This window comes from Stenella coeruleoalba, assembly GCF_951394435.1.
Source record: "Stenella coeruleoalba genome assembly, chromosome: 5".
Lineage (NCBI taxonomy): Eukaryota > Metazoa > Chordata > Mammalia > Artiodactyla > Delphinidae > Stenella > Stenella coeruleoalba.
Genome location: NC_137150.1, coordinates 15,673,466 through 15,691,763, shown reverse-complemented (window position 1 = coordinate 15,691,763; position 18,298 = coordinate 15,673,466). Strand labels below are relative to the sequence as shown.

Below are 18,298 nucleotides of genomic sequence, written 5' to 3'. Positions count from 1 at the left end.
AATATCTTTTTATTGAATTATAGTTGATTTTTACATAAATCATTTTTGAAACAGATGGATTTTTACCCTTTTTCTTTCTTCTCCCATTATATCAACACATCAAGGATGAATGAGTTCCTTTCAAACCTGAATTTTACAATCTACTGAGTGAGAAAATTATTGTCAAAAAGAGCTGCCTATACATGCCACCGTGTGATTTAGCTCATTCATACGTGTTACCCTTGAAATGTTTACTCTTACAAAAAAGGAAATGAAATAATGCTAAAAGTCAACATTTTATTCACAATGTAAGGCCTTAAATTTTAATCCAAGTGAATGTGTGACCATATGTCCAGATTTGTACCTGTTGTCCAGAATAATTATTATTAGTGACCCTTTCATTCTCAAAATTGTCCTAGTTTGAATGATAAAGTTAAAGGTTTCCTTAATTTTTGGTAATCTTATACTTTGCAAATAGCATGTATATTAATTTGCATAAATAAGTGAACTCTTCTGCTTCCAAGATAATAGCAACAGGAAGTTAAAATATGCCATATTCACATCCAAAATGAGGTTGTTGAATGGATTTCAGTTTTATTTTTACCTATAACTCAATAATATAATTTTTAAATTCAGTGGAATTGAATACTTCTTTTATATGAACTATTTATTCTCTAATGTTTTTGATTAATTTTCAGAGTAAAACATTTAATAAAAGCAAAGCAAGGGGATAAGCAAAATTACCTATAATACTACTAGGTAAATATATTTTTGGCAAAATTAGGATTGTACTGTTTACACAGTTTTGTATCCTGCTTTTTTACTTGTCATCATATCATGACTATTTTACTGATTAAATAGTCTCCAAAATATAATTTCCATGCCTATGTAATGTTCCAAAGACGGTACATGTTGCTATTTACTTGACCATTGCCCTAATATAGCTCATTTAGGGTGCTGCCAATCTTTTCTTATTATATAAATAAATTTCTCTGCAGTTGTTTTAACAGAACATTAATTAAATTAAATCTTCACTTAAATTTCCTTGATTGCAAAGCAAGACAAAGTACACAACACACTTTTTTTCTTGAATTTTATTTTATTTATTTTTTATACAGCAGGTTCTTATTAGTCATCAATTTTATACACATTAGTGTATACATGTCAATCCCAATCGCCCAATTCATCACACCACCCCCCCACTCTCCCCGCTGCTTTCCCCCCTTGGTGTCCATACGTTTGTTCTCTACATCTGTGTCTCAATTTCTGCCCTGAAAACCGGTTCATCTGTACCATTTTTTTAGGTTCCACATATATGCGTTAATATACGATATTTGTTTTTCTCTTTCTGACTTACTTCACTCTGTATGACAGTGTCTAGATCCATCCACATCTCAACAAATGACCCAATTTCGTTCCTTTTTATGGCTGAGTAATATTCCATTGTATATATGTACCATATCTTCTTTATCCATTCGTCTGTCAGTGGGCATTTCAGTTGCTTCCATGACCTGGCTATTGTAAATAGTGCTGCAATGAACATTGGGGTGCATGTGTCTTTTTGAATTATGGTTTTCTCAGGGTATACTGCCCAGTAGTGGGGTTGCTGGGTCATATGGTAGTTCTATTTTTAGTTTTTTAAGGAACCTCCATACTGTTCTCCATAGTGGCTGTATCAATTTACCTTCCCACCAACAGTGCAAGAGCGTTCCCTTTTCTCCACACCCTCTCCAGCATTTGCTGTTTGTAGATTTTCTGATGATGCCCATTCTAACTGGTGTGAGGTGATACCTCATTGTAGTTTTGATTTGCACTTCTCTAATAATTAGTGATGTTGAGCAGCTTTTCATGTGCTTCTTGGCCATCTGTATGTCTTCTTTGGAGAAATGTCTATTTAGGTCTTCTGCCCATTTTTGGATTGGGTTGTTTGTTTTTTTAATATTGAGCTGCATGAGCTGTTTATGTATTTTGGAGATAAATCCTTTGTCCGTTGATTCGTTTGAAAATATTTTCTCCCATTCTGAGGGTTGTCTTTTCATCTTGTTTATGGTTTCCTTTGCTGTGCAAAAAACTTTCATTAGGTCCCATTTGTTTATTTTTGTTTTTATTTCCATTACTCTAGGAGGTGGATCAAAAACTATCTTGCTGTGATTTATGTCAAAGAGTGTTCTTCTTATGTTTTCCTCTAAGAGTTTTATAGTGTCTGGTCTTACATTTAGGTCTCTAATCCATTTTGAGTTTATTTTCACAATATACTTGTAAGACCATTTGTAATATTACGAATTTTATTAAAATCATACTGTTTTTTTTTTCTTCTGATGGTTAAAGTTTTACAGTTATTCATATGTTTTCCTCTGCATTTTTATTTGGTTTATTTGATAACATAACATACAGACTTTTCTACCTGGACTTCTCATAGGTATTTCAATCTCAAATACCCAAAACTGAGTTATTATTTCTCCAATTCTCTGTCTCCTTTATGTGCCCTGGTAAAGGGCACCTGTATATATCCACCTCTCCAAGCTGCAAGCCTAGACTTATCCAGCACTCCCTTGGTCCCTTAGCAGTTATCTGCTCTTGCTTAGGCTCTTATCATTTCTTGCCAGAAACACTGCGATAGCTTACCAAACTCTCTACCTCTAGCCAAAAGCACTTCTTATTCTCAGAGTCAACAAAATGATCTTTCCGAACCATAATTTTTTATAATCAAATTTATAAAATCATGTTTAGCTATTATATATAGAATAGATAAACAACAAGGTCCTACTGTATAGCACAGGGAACTATATTCAATATCCTGTGATAAATCATAATGGAAAAGAATATGAAAAAGAATGTATATCTATGTCTAACTGAATCACTTAGCTGTATGGCAGAAACTAATACAACACTGTAAATCAACTATAATTCAATAAAATAAATTTAAAAAATAAAACCATGTTTAGAATTGTCAGTGACTTTGTTGCCCACAAAGTAAAATCTGAAGTCCTTTAAATGGTGTGTTAGACCCTTCATGATACAATCCTTTCTCTTATCCAGCTTCATCTTCCGCCCTTCTGCTGTCTAAGTAAAAGAAACACTGGACATTCAGTCCCACAAATATTCTGGTGGTAGTTCTCTTCTACCAGTTTTGCATTTGCATTTCTTTCTTTCAAACATTCCCTCCTCTCTCCTTGACATCTGTAAAACTCCTACTTACCCTACAAGGATGAGCTCAAATGACAATTCCTCAGAAAAAGACCTTGGTGCTTCTTCTCTGACATTCTTCACACTGTGGTTTACATACAGGTAGACCTCAGAGATATTGCAGGTTCAGTTCCAGACCACTGCAGTAAAGTAAATATCGCAATAAAGCTAGTCACATAAATTTTTTGTTTCCCAAGGCATGTAAAAGTTATGCTTATACTAGATGGTAGTCTATTAAGTCTGCAATAGCATTACATCTTGAAAAACCATGTACATACATTAAAAACTTATTTATTGCTAAGAAATGCTAAACATCATCTGATAATGCTAGGTTGCCACAAACATTCAATTTGTAAACACAGTATCTGCAAAGCACGATAAAAAAAACGAAAGCATAATGAGGTATCCCTGTACACCACTTATAACATTTATTATTTATATTAAATTAGTTTTTACTTCCATCTTGATATCAGGGGCCAATGCTTAGCAAAGTGCATGAAACACAATAGATGACTGATAAATGCATGCTAAAAGGATGAATGAATGAATGACTGGTTGGTTGAATGAAACAGGATTGAGGTAGGTTTGAGAAGGACGTAAGTATTCAGCTGGCTCAGGTTTCCAGGAAATAACGTGACTGACAAGGGATTAATATCCAAAATATACAAACAGCTCATGCAGCTCAATATCAAAAAAACAAACAACTGTATCAAAAAATGGGCAGAAGATCTAAATAGTCATTTCTCCAAAGGAGACATACAGATGGCCAAAAAGCACATGAAAAGATACTCAACTTCACTAATTATTAAAGAAATGAAAATCAAAACCACAATGAGGTATCACCTCACACTGGTCAGAATGGCCATCATCAAAAGTCTATAAACAATAAATGCTAGAGATGGTGTGGAGAAAAGGGAACCCTCCTACACTGTTGGCGGGAATATAAGTTGGTACAGCCACTATGGAGAACAGTATGGAGGTTCCTTAAAAAATAAAAATAGAGCTACCATATAATCCAGCAATCCCACTCCTGGGCATACATATGGAGTAAACCATATTCAAAAAGATACATGCACCCCAATGTTAATTGCAACACTATTTACAATAGCCAAGACATGGAAGAAACGTAAATGTCCTTTGAGAGAGGAATAGATAAAGAAGATGTGGTACGTATATACAATGGAATATTACTCAGCCATAAAAAAGAATGAAGTAATGCCATTTGCAGCAACATGGATGGCCCTAGAGATTTTCATTAAATGAAGTAAGTCAGACAGAGAAGACAAATATCATATGATATCACTTATATGAGTAATCAAAAAAAATGATACAAATGAACTTATTTACAAAACAGAAACATACAAACTTAGAAAATAAACTTATTATTACCAAAGGGGAAAGGTGGGGGGGAAGGATAAATTAAGAGGTTGGGATTAACAGATATACAGTACTATATATAAAATAGATAATCAACAAGGACCTACTGTATAGCACAGGGAACTCTACTCAATATTCTGTAATAACTTATATGGGAAAAAAATCTGAAAAAGAATATATGTATATGTATAACTGAATCACTTTGCTGTACACCTGAAACTAACACAACATTGTAAATCAACTATACTCCAATATAAAATAAAAATTAAAAAAAAATTTAGTTCCTCAGTTTAGCTACATTCAAGTGTTCCATAACCACATGTGGCTGGTGGCTACCATGTTGGACAATGCAGTTCTAGAATTCTTTCTCATAAACTAAAATCTCCCTCCCCTTGTATTATACTCATTATTTCTACTATTATACTCTGAGACAAAATGGTACATGTATTATTTCAAGTGTATTACCAGGCAATTTGTAAAAAACAGAGGGGAGATTTTCTAAATAAGCTTATTATATATTTGATTAGAATACCATCTGGAACCCTTAGACCTATTTGCTAAATGTTTTCAATTATTGAGATATTTGGAATACTGTTCAGGAACTCCAGATAGTCTACACGGTATTTATCACAAGTTAGTCTTAGAAATATGTTTCTTTACAAGTCTTTCTTTCCACATTTGCAGATACTTGTTAAAGACAACTAATTTAGGAATTAGCCATGCATAGCTTTACTTATTTGAGTGCCCTCAAATAAGCTATAAACCACATGCTGTAAGAAAAAAGACAATGCCTGGTGTGCAAGCGAGCCCCTGTAGACCTATAGTTGAAATGCCTGTGGGTATCTTGGAAAAGACTGTGGATTCATTTATTGTCACAACAGCTTTTAGCTAGTCCTCTGAGACTCAAGCAAACTACCCTTGTGTGAGCCTTACCTGAACTGAACCCGAAACTCTGAGAGATTGATAAAGAGGTCACTGTGAAAGTAGGTGGGTTTGGGGGAGACCTGGCTGAAGCGATAAGGAAATAGTCTTAAAGTGACCACTGCTTTCTCTTTCCTTCCTTCAATTCTTCCTGCCTGCCTGCCTTCTCTTGAGTCTATTGAAAAGTTGCTTTAGGAATTCTTTCTAGGTTTGGTAAATCCCAAGTTGGGGCCAACTAGGTAATGAAAATTAAGAAAAGTAAAAACCTGCTAGCCTCCCCACCTGCAAACAGTTTGCATAATAGATAAATGACTTCACTAGTCATGGATTTGCTCTTTACAGTAGTGGTTAAAATAAATGGTACAGTTTGAAACAGAGATACAGGTATTTGGCCAGAAAGATGGTTACCATGAAAAAGACAAAAACAAATTTCATAAATGGAATAACTCCAAAAAAATAATAGGCTCACAGAACAAACTTGGGTTTTTAACTCTGTGCTTAATTCTTTAATCCAGTAAGTTTAAAAGATAAAGTACTTTCTTTTGTCTAGACAGGAGTTGGCAAACTTTTTCTGTAAAGGGCCAGATAGTAAATATTTCAGGCCATGTGGGCCCCAACTCATCTCTATCATCTAGTCTTTGTTATTTTGCTTTGTTTCACAACCTTTTAAAAATGTAAAAACCATTTTCAGCTTGAGAACCATACAAAACAGGCAACAAGCTGCATTTGCTCACAGGCTGTAGTTTGCTGACACTTGATCTGGAAAACTATCTTGTCCAGATATCAATAGGACATGAAATCTGAGTTTCATTAATTGCTCCATATTCTGCCTCCACCCAACGGCTCCATTAAAAATCACAGCAGGGGCTTCCCTGGTGGCACAGTGGTTGAGAGTCCGCCTCCCGATGCAGGGGACACGGGTTCGTGCCCTGGTCCGGGAAGATCCCACATGCCGTGGGGCGGCTGGTCCCGTGAGCCATGGCCGCTGAGCCTGCGCGTCCGGAGTCTGTGCTCCGCAACGGGAGAGGCCACAACAGTGAGAGACCCGTGTACCGCAAAAAAAAAAAAAAAAAAAAAAAAAAAAAATCACAGCAAATCTCCAAAAAGCACTGTCTGTATGACAAATGCCCGTTGGCTTTTCAAATTAATGTTTCATTAAGGCCTCTTTCACCGTTAAATATTACATATTCTTATGAGCAAGCTAAATTGTATACCAAGTGAAAATAACAACTAATATTTATTGAATGTTTTACATATGCCAGACAATTTACTAGTGTTATATTTTTTCTCCTTTATAAGAGCCATTTTATAAGGTAAATACTGCTATTGTCCTCATTTTAGAAATGAAACTAAGGCACAGATTAGTTATGTAATTTGTTGAATAGTATACATCTAGTAAATGCAAGAGCCAGCATTCAAATCCTCATTGCATCAGAATCTATGTACCAGACCAGGGTTGGCAAACTTTTTCTATAAAAGGCCAAATAGTAATATTGTAGTTTTTGCAGGCCATGCAGCCTCTGTCATGACTACTCACCTCTGCCATTGTAGTGCACAAGCAGTAATGAATGAGCACAGCACGGCTGTGTTAGACCTAGAGTCTGTCAGACAGAGTGAAGTAAGTCAGAAAGAGAAAGACAAATACCATATGCTAACACATATATATGGAATTTAAGACAAAAAAATGTCATGAAGAACCTAGGGATAAGACAGGAATAAAGACACAGACCTACTAGAGAACGGACTTGAGGATATGGGGAGGGGGAAGGGTAAGATGTGACAAAGCGAGAGAGTGGCATGGACATATATACACTACCAAACGTAAGGTAAATAGCTAGTGGGAAGCAGCCGCATGGCACAGGGAGATCAGCTCTGTGCTTTGTGACCACCTAGAGGGGTGGGATAGGGAGGGTGGGAGGGAGGGAGACGCAAGAAGGAAGAGATATAGGAACATATGTATATGTATAACTGATTCACTTTGTTATAAAGCAGAAACGAACACACCATTGTAAAGCAATTATACTCCAATAAAGATGTTAAAAAAAAAACACCAAAACTTTGTTTACAAAAACAGGCAGTGGGTCAGATTTGGCCTGCAGACCGTAGTTTCATGTTCCCCACACTAGACCAGTACTTCACAAACTTGAGTGTTGAATCGCCTGAGCATCTTTTAAAAATACAGACTAGTTCTTTACATCTGGGAAAGGACCTGAGACTTCAAGATTTTCACACCTTCCTAGGTGATGCTGGCGCTGCTGTTTTACCTCACTGTGAAGAGCAAGTTTCTAGACTTCTGTGCTACACTGTCAAGTATAAAGTTTGTAAAAAGGATTGGTTTCTCAAGGTACACATCATCAATTACCTGTTTAGAGCTAACATTTATTGAACACCTAACATGTCAGATATTATGCCAAGCATTTTATCTTGTATGCCCTTCAAGTGGAATCATTCACCCTGTTGTTCAAGCCAGAAACCTGGATACCGTTCTTTAGATCTGACTCTGCATCATCTGTCAATTCTCCTGTACTATCTACCGCTTAATTCTATTTCCAAAAAATATCTCAAACCCATTCTTTTCTTTCTGAATCGACCACCACCACCCAAATATAAATCATGACTCTTTACCCGAACTTCTGCAATAAACTCTTATTCTCTTTGGTGCCAAGTATGATCCCCCTCAATCCATTCTCCACACAGCAGCCAGAATGTAGATTTTAAATTGGATCACATCACTCTCTTTCGTGAAACCTTTAAGTGGCTACAACGGCACTTTGAATAAAAGCCAAACTCTAACCGTGGCATGGAAATCATATACAAGATCTGGCCTCTGCCTCTCTCTCCATTTTTCCATTCACTCGCTCACTCACTCAGTCAAAAACTCACTCAGACACACTGGCCTTCTTTCAGGTCCTGAAATGCACCAAGCTCGTTCTCAATTTAGGACCTTTTAAACATGTTCTTCCTTCTGCTGCAAATCTTTTCCATTCTTTTTCAAGGCTTAATCCTTCTTACATTTTAATGAATTAGTCTGAATGTTACCTTATTAGAAAAGCCATTCCTTACCACTCAAATGAAAGTTGCTGCCCCCTTCTTTTTCTCCCACAGATCCTGTTCTTTCCTTCTTAACCCTCATCCATAAGCATTTGTGTTTCTTTGTGTATTGTGTGCCTCCCAAATAAACACCACAAAAGCAGACAGAGTTCTTGAAACATGATATTCATTTAATGAATGTTTGTTAAATGAATGGATAAGAGTTAATGAAGTCCCCACTGGAATATTCTCTCCATGAGGGCAGGATTTAACCTTATTGGTGGTGTTGTTTTACGTAGCTCTCAAAAGAATGTTTTGCATATAGTAGACATTCAATAAATGTTCATTGTATTAAGTATCTCTTTTAATACACATAAAACTCTAAGATTTTGAGTACTATTATATGTCCATTTTAAAAATGAAGTAATAGGCTTAGAAACTTAAGTAATGTAATCAAGGTCAAAGAACTATTAGTTGGTGAAGTCATACTGTGAACGTAAGTTTTATTTCCAAAACACGTACTACACATGTGGAAAGGTCTTCATTAGTAAGTCCCTGAAAACTCTATGAGATTTTTAACACATCATTATTTACAAATTATTTGCAAGTCTTTATAGCGACTTCTATTTCTATGTAAAATATCAATTTAGATCATTTCTTCTCTTCCTCATTTACTTGCTGGTAATTCTGTCTTTAATTATATCTCCATAATTCAGGGCATACATTTTATATACCTAATAATACCATAAACACCTTGAGGATATGATGAGTCTTTTGTAAAACCCACAAAAGGCTCAGAGTAAGCCATTAGGTAAAACATGTTGTTTTGTCTCCTTATATTTTGCTTTTTATCATCATTGTGATTTGCTTGCATGTTGGTGTGCTCTATTTAGTACTTTTTCCCATACTTTTTTATTCTTGAGGAAAGGTAGCCTCTTGATATGTTCTACTTTAACTGTTGGAAAACAAAGATAATCTTTGAACTGGGGAATGAGTGGTTTGAAACGCAAAGTTTGTTTGTGTCTCAGAACATATGTGTATTTACTAAGCCCAATGAAATTGGATCTTTTTACTTTAGCAGAGAGAATCCTAACTCTTTAGCACCTGTGTATTTTGGCAACTTTGCTTCTGAAGCATCATTTAACGCACCCAGGGAGCATTTGGTGCTTAGAGACATTAAAGAAATACTAAATGCTATTTAAAATTTTGTGGGATTTTTTTTTTGTATTTAGAAAAGAATGAGATTTGGGGGACATTAGCCCTGTTGAGAAGAAAATGGAATATGTGAATTGCATCAGGCTAAGACTTTACTACAAAGTCACACTACTAAATTAAGTCATGGTGGGCTCTCCTCAATGAGAGAGTGGTAAACACAGTGTTACCATCATTATAAGTATTTATCCCACTCCAGCCTGATGGCAGAACAGGAAGGGGAGGGGCCAAAGATTGTTAATATAATTTATATGATATGTAGAATATCCAACAAATGATAATGATTTCTTTTCCGATGATTTATGCAATTAAATTTTCCACTTCAAAATCATTATATTCACTGTGATTCATGAAGCAGTAAAGGCAGCAGGGACGGCCAGCCTGCGGCACATGTGTGGCCACAGTTTCCTCCATGCCTAAAGCAGTTATCATTTATTGATTACTTTGCTCTTTCCTACCAAGCCTAGAGGAGGCCTCAGGATTCTTTTCAACATGGCTTTAAAGCCAGTCACTTCCAAAATTAGAATTGGAACCAAAGGTCAACAGAGAGCTGTAGAATCATTAGTTGCAAATGGGAGATAGAAGGAACATTGTTAAACACGTGCATATCACAGCACTGAGCAAAACGAAGCAATCAAATTAATCCGTTAATACCTCTCCTTATGCTCTGTGATTATCAAAGTTGGTAAATTAAGTGTGTTGAGCCACTAACTCTGGAACCTGATAGAACACTGACAATCTGCATCTAGTTTAGTAATTTATATCCCATCCTTCATATGCAAAAAATCACAACTGCTGAGTTTATGTAGGGCATGAACTTTGTATATCAATGTCTATTTAAAGTGAAAATTCAACTGATGTAATCATGACTAGGAAAGAATAAGATGATGATGTGAAAAGCAATGTCAAAAAATTGAAAAGTTGGGTATCATTGTAGCGAAAACACAATTACCATATGACATCTACATATTCCCTCAAATAATGTATTTTTGAGTAACAAGTGATTGGCAATAACATTAATATATTTCTCAGGTCATAATCTCCTTAAAGTGTGAATTGTGCAGAGCTTTGTGGGACAAGATCTTTAAGATGCACTTTCACCAGCTTCATTTCACTCATAAAATAACTGGGTACCTTCTCCAAATATAACTAGTGGGTCATGATTTTGGAGCTAAGATTCACGTCTTCAGTATCTCTAATCACTTTTCTTTTATTCTGCCACATTTCCCCTCATATCATTGGTTGTCTACACAGATTTCTCTGTATAGTACATGTATTTTTTTACTTACCTGACCTCTGTTAATCAAATGTCAGAAATGCCTTCTAATAATACCAAAGAGCCTTCCTAATTGTCTATAATGGGGACGAGACATACATTGGTTGCCATACTAATTTTTACTACATGCAGATTGAAAGCATCTTTCCACTGCTATAAAATACCACAGATTTCTTATTTACAACCAAGAGAGGCATACATCAGTGTAATAATGTGCCTCAACTCATTAAATGTAATTACATTCATTCCCCAACTGGAAATGACACTGTAGAAAGGAAGTCTGCCCTATCATTACTTTCCTCAGTACATGTTCAGATGTAGGCACTGGAACATGAAATGGCTAACCACATTCATTATTGTTTTGGGTTGTGTAGGCTTCTGTTCACAGTTTCCACCAAGGGTACATTACCAGAAATAATATAAAATGTATATTACTAAACACCACCTACCTTACTGTATTCCCAATATGGTAAGTAACTCACAAAATAAAAATTCAGAGATAGAAGCGCGTGTGTGTGTGCGTGTGTGCGTGTATTAATCATATGGAATACAGGTTTCCCTTGGTATGCAAACTCTCACTCTCTGAATAATCCTATACATTATAACAATACTACAAAGACTTAAAAATATTCACCATGCAAACCAAATCTTGCTGTAATGAATCTGCTAATGCAAGCCAATGAGAAAATTTAAGTTGTGCTAGAGATCAGTGAAAGAAGTTAAGTGCACGATATCTCAGCTCTTCGCCTGATGGAATCCAGCTCATTATGTACGTCAGCTTTGCACCCTTCCCGATGGACAGCCCTTCCTAGGTACTAGCTTCTGGCAACCAGCAATACCACAATTCATATGGAGATGCAAAAAATTTAAAATAGCCAAGGCAATTTTGAAAAAGTATAAAAGTGTAGACTTAAATATCAGAAACCAAACTTCTTGTCAAGCTATATCCATACAATGTAATATTACACAGCAAAAATGTGGTAAGGTGTCACCAAGATGTACCACCAAGATCTAGCTTCCAAAACATATTTTTTATATACAGAAGAACTTGGAAGAGAAACTTTCTCTCATCTCCGTGTAGTGAGGTATTAATCCCACTTTCAGATAATTTATTTTCAGCCCTTTTCTTCTCTTTTTTTAAAACCTGCCCTGGGATTTAGTGACCAGTCACAAGCCATGCAGTCAATAGCTTTCACCTGTCCACCTCTTTCAGACTCTGCCTCAATTGCAAGGAGTTGCTTTGCCTCTCATTGGCCCTTCCCAGGGCAGCCCACCTCTGGGGACTGAAAGAGACAGGGGTGGACATGATGCTCAGTCATTTCAGCTCAACAGAGGACACCCTGATGGGCAATATTCACTTGATGCTTTGTCAGGTCTGCATCACAGTTCAACTTCTTTCCAGGCTACAGTAATTTTATTTTACAAAAGAGAACCTGAAACAGAGCATTTCAAGTACCTCAATATAGTACATATTAATCCCATTTTTAGATATTTCCACCTTATATGTTTCTCCCCTTCCTCACTCTGTCTCTCTCCCCACCCCTCCCCCTCCTGACTGGGAGATTCATAATTACTAAGCAGTTACTAATTTCCAAGGAACTGGTAGGTGCTTTATATGGAAAGGATAATGGCTTTGGGAATTTGTCTACATCTGTGTTGAAACAGCTTCACCAATAGCTCCAGCTTCATTAATAACTTATCTATACATACTTGAATAAGTAACAACATCAGTTTTCTCATCTAGAAGTTGGGGTGGGGGAAAGGTAATGTTATTCTGCAAGACTGGTAAAAGAATTTAAAAATTTTTGTAGACTGTTATTTTATTGAGTTTTTAAAATCACCTTATGAAGCTTAGAGAATTTAAAAATCTTGCCCAAGAACATACAGCTAAAAAGTGAAAAAGATTGCTCTGATATCCAAAGAATTGTTTTGTGGCTCCATTTACTGTTATCTCCCTGCTTTATACTTATATTACCCATGCCATTCAATTCCAGTTTATTTCTTTTTTCTTTAGCTAGTGAGATTTTCTCTTGACTTCAGGCTAGAATTTTAGACTAAGAAGTTTTCACGTTTCTTCTTTTTTCTTTTTTTAATGAATGTGAACACAAGCATAAGTTGTTGAGAAATGTCTACCTAATGAAAATAGAAATGAATTTATGCTACTACCTTCTTTGAGAATTCCTAAATTTAAGTCCATTTCATGAAATCGCCTTTAAATGTCATTTAAAAACTTCTTATTCTAGCAGGGGACCTGCCCTTTTGGAATCAGTTAAACCATTTTAATCACTGGCAGAGTATAAAATATTGCAACTTATCAGTAATAACTTTTTAAAAGTAATATTTAAACTTCAATAATGCCCTCCAAGAAGTCTTCCAGCAGGTTTTCCCTCTCATAGGTATCAAACAGGTTAAAATAAGGAACCTCTGTCACTCACAGTGAGTTACAAATACAGTGGGATTAATAAACAACGCTTAATATAGGCAATCCCGCCCCCCCAAAAAAATAAGCAATCTCTAGGTTTTGCTCTTCTGTTCATTTAAGTCTTGCCAAATTAAAACAAACAAAACCTACTGCTCATTGCCTTTTACCCTTTGATTTACCAGTTTTCCACATATTACCAAAGTCCTCTGATTAAGCAACCACCAATCACAACTTCACCATAAAACTATCCTACTTCTACCCAGGCCCAAGTTCATTGCAAATAAAAGCCAATTCTTGCCTACATAACTTAAAAACTTTGAGCCTGAAATTCTTCTGCAAAGTCTGGCAGAATTCCTTACTTAATTACTGTCCAACTTGGGCTACAAAGAGCTTGCATAAACGGATCCTCTTATTTGACTCCAAACGATAAAAAACTCAACAAATAGAGTCATATTAGTCAAAAGGAAAAATCTATTGCAATGAAAGAGGAGGCATTATCAGAGCTAGTTAGTAGAAATAAAATAAAGTCAGAGAATTCAGGAAAAGCAAAAATGTTATAAAGAAGCAGAAAAAATATGAACGAGGAACTTGGGGAATATTTACAAACTGTGACAAAACAATATGGGGAAAGCTCATAATGGAAGTTGACTCAAAAGGAACAGAGGGCCCAACCAAGGCTGACGGCGCGCATGGCTCTCTTCCCCAATGAGAAAACAATAACAAATCCTCCAGAAGGAAAAAAATTTAAAAGATTGATAACACCAAGTGCTGGTAATAATGTGAAGCAACCAGAACTCTCATACAGTGTTAATGGGAGTATAAAATGGTACAAATATTTTGGAAAAAGTTTTGGTAGTTTCTTGTAAAACTAAACCCTGTGACCAGTAGTTACACCAAAAGAAATGAAAAATTGATAAAAGAATACTCACAGCTGCTTTATTCCATAATAGATAAAAAACCAAAAGAGTCCACTAATAAGAACCTGCTGTATAAAAAAATAAAATAAAATTCAAATATAAGAAATAAAAAACAGTCCAGCTGTCCATCATCAGGAATAAAAAGGAATAAACTGCTGATACATAGAGCAAAATGAATTACTCTCAAAATACATTATGCTGCTGTGACAGAACCCTTATACAAAAGAGTATGTACTGTCATACTGTTTCATTCCATTTATATAAAATTCTAAAACAGGCAACATTAATCTATAGTTAAATAAACTAACAACCAACCAAAAAACAGAATGATAGTGTCCTAAAAGGGGTGGAGGGGATGGAACTTGATCGGGAAAGGACATATGAGAACTTTCTGGTCTGAGAGCAATGTTCTGTATCTGGAGAGAAATTCGGGTTACATAGCTGTATGCATTTGTCTGAAATTACTGAATGATACACTTGAGATCAGTGCATTTCACTGTATGTTTATCTCAAATTTTTAATAAATCTATAAACCAATATTGAAATTCAGTTAACATATGCATGCTGAAGTAATGGGGTGAAGTCATACTCATGTCTTCAATTTACTGTGAAATGCATATAAAATTGGGATAATGATAAAATAATGGGATGAATAGATGGAAAGATATGTGATAAAGAAAGTAGCGTAAGATGCAAATTGTAGAATCTAGGTTGTACCTATGTGAAGGGCATCCTGTAAAATTTTTTTGACTTTTTGTATGTTTGAATTTTTCATAATAAAATGTTGGGGAAATGCAATGATTAATTAACCAGAATTAAAAAACTGTTATTACCTCCTTTCCTGCTTTGATGAGGGCAAAGGCCAGTGGGTTTCTGAAGTAGGTGGATCATGTATCTCTTGGGTACTGAGAAGAAAGGGCACTGAGAGTGAAACCAGATGAGGGTTCAAATTCCAGGGCTTTTACTTGTGCAAATAAATTAGATAATTGCTTAGCTTTTTGAGCCACAGTCTTCTTATATTTAAATAGAGATAGTACTTTCTATTTCATAGAGCTGTTGGGAGGATTAAATTAGATGATAAAAGGAGAAGACATTAGCTGCGTCTCGGAGGCAGATCTGCCTATGATCTGAAGCCCCTTAGATTCCACCCACTGTCTGTGAAAAAGCCAAATTTGGGCCTCTCCCCAATCTCTCTCAATCTTAATTAACCCATTTTCTGGCCTCACTCCTTCAACCACAAGACTTTCAGATAAACACATATTTTCTAATTTGTTTGAAATAATATTTGAAATAGCAATTTCCAACCATCCCACTGAATTAGCGTATATCCCCGTACATTCTACTTCAAAGAATAAAATGTCTTGCAAAGAAACACTGTTTCTGAAAATGGGAATGCAGCTGTACTGTTAGAAGTAAATTATTTTATATAAATTTAGTAATTACATGATGTAATTATACACTCTGCAGACAAACCTCTACACACATGAGATCCTGGATAACTGAGAATTCTGAACTGGCTCTCACACATGTATGTTTCTGGCTTAAATCAGGTCATCTGGACTAAGAAATCAGCATAACTGCTACCACCTGGTGGTAGTTTACCCAAATTCTGACTTAAATTTTCTTGAATTTGAATAAATATCTTTTTTTTTTTTTTTTGCTGTACGCGGGCCTCTCACTGCTGTGGCCTCTCCCGTTGAGGAGCACAGGCTCCAGACGCGCAGGCTCTGCGGCCATGGCTCACGGGCCCAGCCGCTCTGCGGCATGTGGGATCTTCCCAGACCGGAGCATGAACCCGTGTCCCCTGCATCGGCAGGCGGACTCTCAACCACTGCGCCACCAGGGAAGCCCTTGAATAAATATCTTGATCAATACAACTCTCAATCTATAAATCTAAAGCATGTTGCCAACTCAAAACACTTTGAGGGGTACATTTCTAGGTTTGGGGGCATCTGTCCAGGTGCTTCACTTACTTTTCTTAGCACAGTAAATCATCCTCACATGGAAGACCCTTTAATGCTTTCATCTAGTACTATTCCAGCTTTACTTCTCTTCACTCCCATTTGTACAGTGTGTGCTCCAACAGAATTATCTATCAACACCTGCTGCATTTCATGCGTAGTTTGTGCTTCTCTCTGAAGCTAGGATGTCCCCTCTCATGCCCATCTCTACACACACAAATCAAGTATTCTAATGCCACCTCCTCCACTAAATCTTTTCACTTTGCCCAGCTGGACATACTCTTTTTCTTCTCTTATCTCCTGTAGTGATTCATTGTACCAACCATTCTCATAGTGTATAACACTTTGTACTACCATTGTCACTTATATACTTCATCCAGTTTCTAGGGAATCACGAAATATAAATGTGCCCACTAGTGTTATACAAAATGATTTTTACAGTTCTTAAGGAACACATCATTTTAATACATACTAAGAGGCAGTTTAGAATCAGTGGCTAGTCTCTGTCTGGGTTCATATCCCAGGTGTCAGTAACCAGCTCTGTATTTTTAAAATAGTACATAAATGACTGAAATTAGAGAACTACATATAGGGCAAGTTATTTATATTTTCTCAACACTAATAGCTCAAATCTTGCTCTTAATAAATATTTATTAAGACATTTAATAGTCTTCTATAAGACTAATGACACAGAGGCACGAAGAATAATCTCTGCATGTCTATGTGTGTACACACACATACACCCACCCCTCTCTCTCACACATACACACACACATTATATATTATGACCTGGACATAATTCTCACCCTTAATGTGATAGAGTCCCTCATAAGTCAATGAGTCAAGAGAACCAAATCAAAAATTGAGAGAATCCAAATTCCATATTTCAGACCCCAATTGTTCTAGCTACATAGAAATTAGCTCCCTAGTCATTGTTTCAATGCCTATGTCTAATTCTTTTAGTGGCCCGTGTCTTAGTTGCTTTCCCCCCTAATCCCATGTCTTTATCTGTACCTAATTTAGTTTTTGGTTTTGTTTTTCATTGTTTTGAACTTTTGTGTTCCTGCTAGAATTCCCATCCTTCTACTAACAATTTAAAGTATTTTAAAGAGAGGCTTTTTTTGGAAACACAAATATTCTAGAACATTGAGAGGTTGGGATATAAATAATAAAACATTTAAGAATTCTAAGACAAAGAAACCTTTAGATGAAAAGCGGGTGTAAAAACAAGTGAGACACAGGGTTAGGCTCTTGGGTTGCTAAGTTATGTTCTGGCCAAAAATGCTTTGGCCAGTTGAATTTAATTCCACACATATTTACTGATTTCCTAGAATGTGCTACAGTTCTATTGACTGTAGAAGAAATAGAAGGTTAGTGGTAAGTCATCTCGTATCCTCAATAAACCAGCACATAAAATGGAGATGGGGGTTATGAGAATGGGAGTACTCATAAATATCTGTAACATAAGGCCAAAAGTAGAGTGCAACATAAAGGGGCTGCAAATGATATGACCTGCAGGTTCAGAGGCGAGAGAGATAATATCCAGTTGGAGTAATTCAAGAAGAAAGCTTCCTTAAAAAGGTGACTATTGAAATTTGAACAACAAAATAAATATAGTATTTGACTGTCATTCATAAAATAAATATCCATAAGTCCATGCTTACATCAATATATATTTGAATAAATAAATAAATGGGCAAAAGGAGGCAGCTTTTCCTTACAGAATAATTCTGATTAATAAATGTAGAAGCAATGAAGGATATACAAAAGCAGCATTAGGCAAACATCATAGATTTTTGCAGGCAAGATCCACTGAGGATGTTAAAATCAGTGGGTGAAATTTTGAAGAGAAATAGTATATTAATATAATCCCCCCCAAATCCCTTCCAAGGTATTTTTAAATTGTAAAGGGAGAGATAGTAACTTCACAGTGGAGAACCTTAGCAGACACTTTAACCAAGTGATCAAAGTTAGCATCTCTGGTAATTAAGACATATCAACATCATGTACCCCCTGA

The 18,298-nt window shown here is 35.9% G+C and overlaps 1 long non-coding RNA gene across 1 annotated transcript in view; it reads right to left on the bottom strand.

Moving 5' to 3' along the window:
• Positions 1–18,298, bottom strand: part of LOC307187348 — a 262,872-nt gene that overhangs the window by 143,711 nt on the left and 100,863 nt on the right. The window contains exon 3 of the long non-coding RNA XR_013828587.1: positions 3,179–3,305. This is a non-coding gene — a long non-coding RNA (uncharacterized lncRNA). The remainder of the gene's footprint in view (positions 1–3,178; positions 3,306–18,298) is intronic.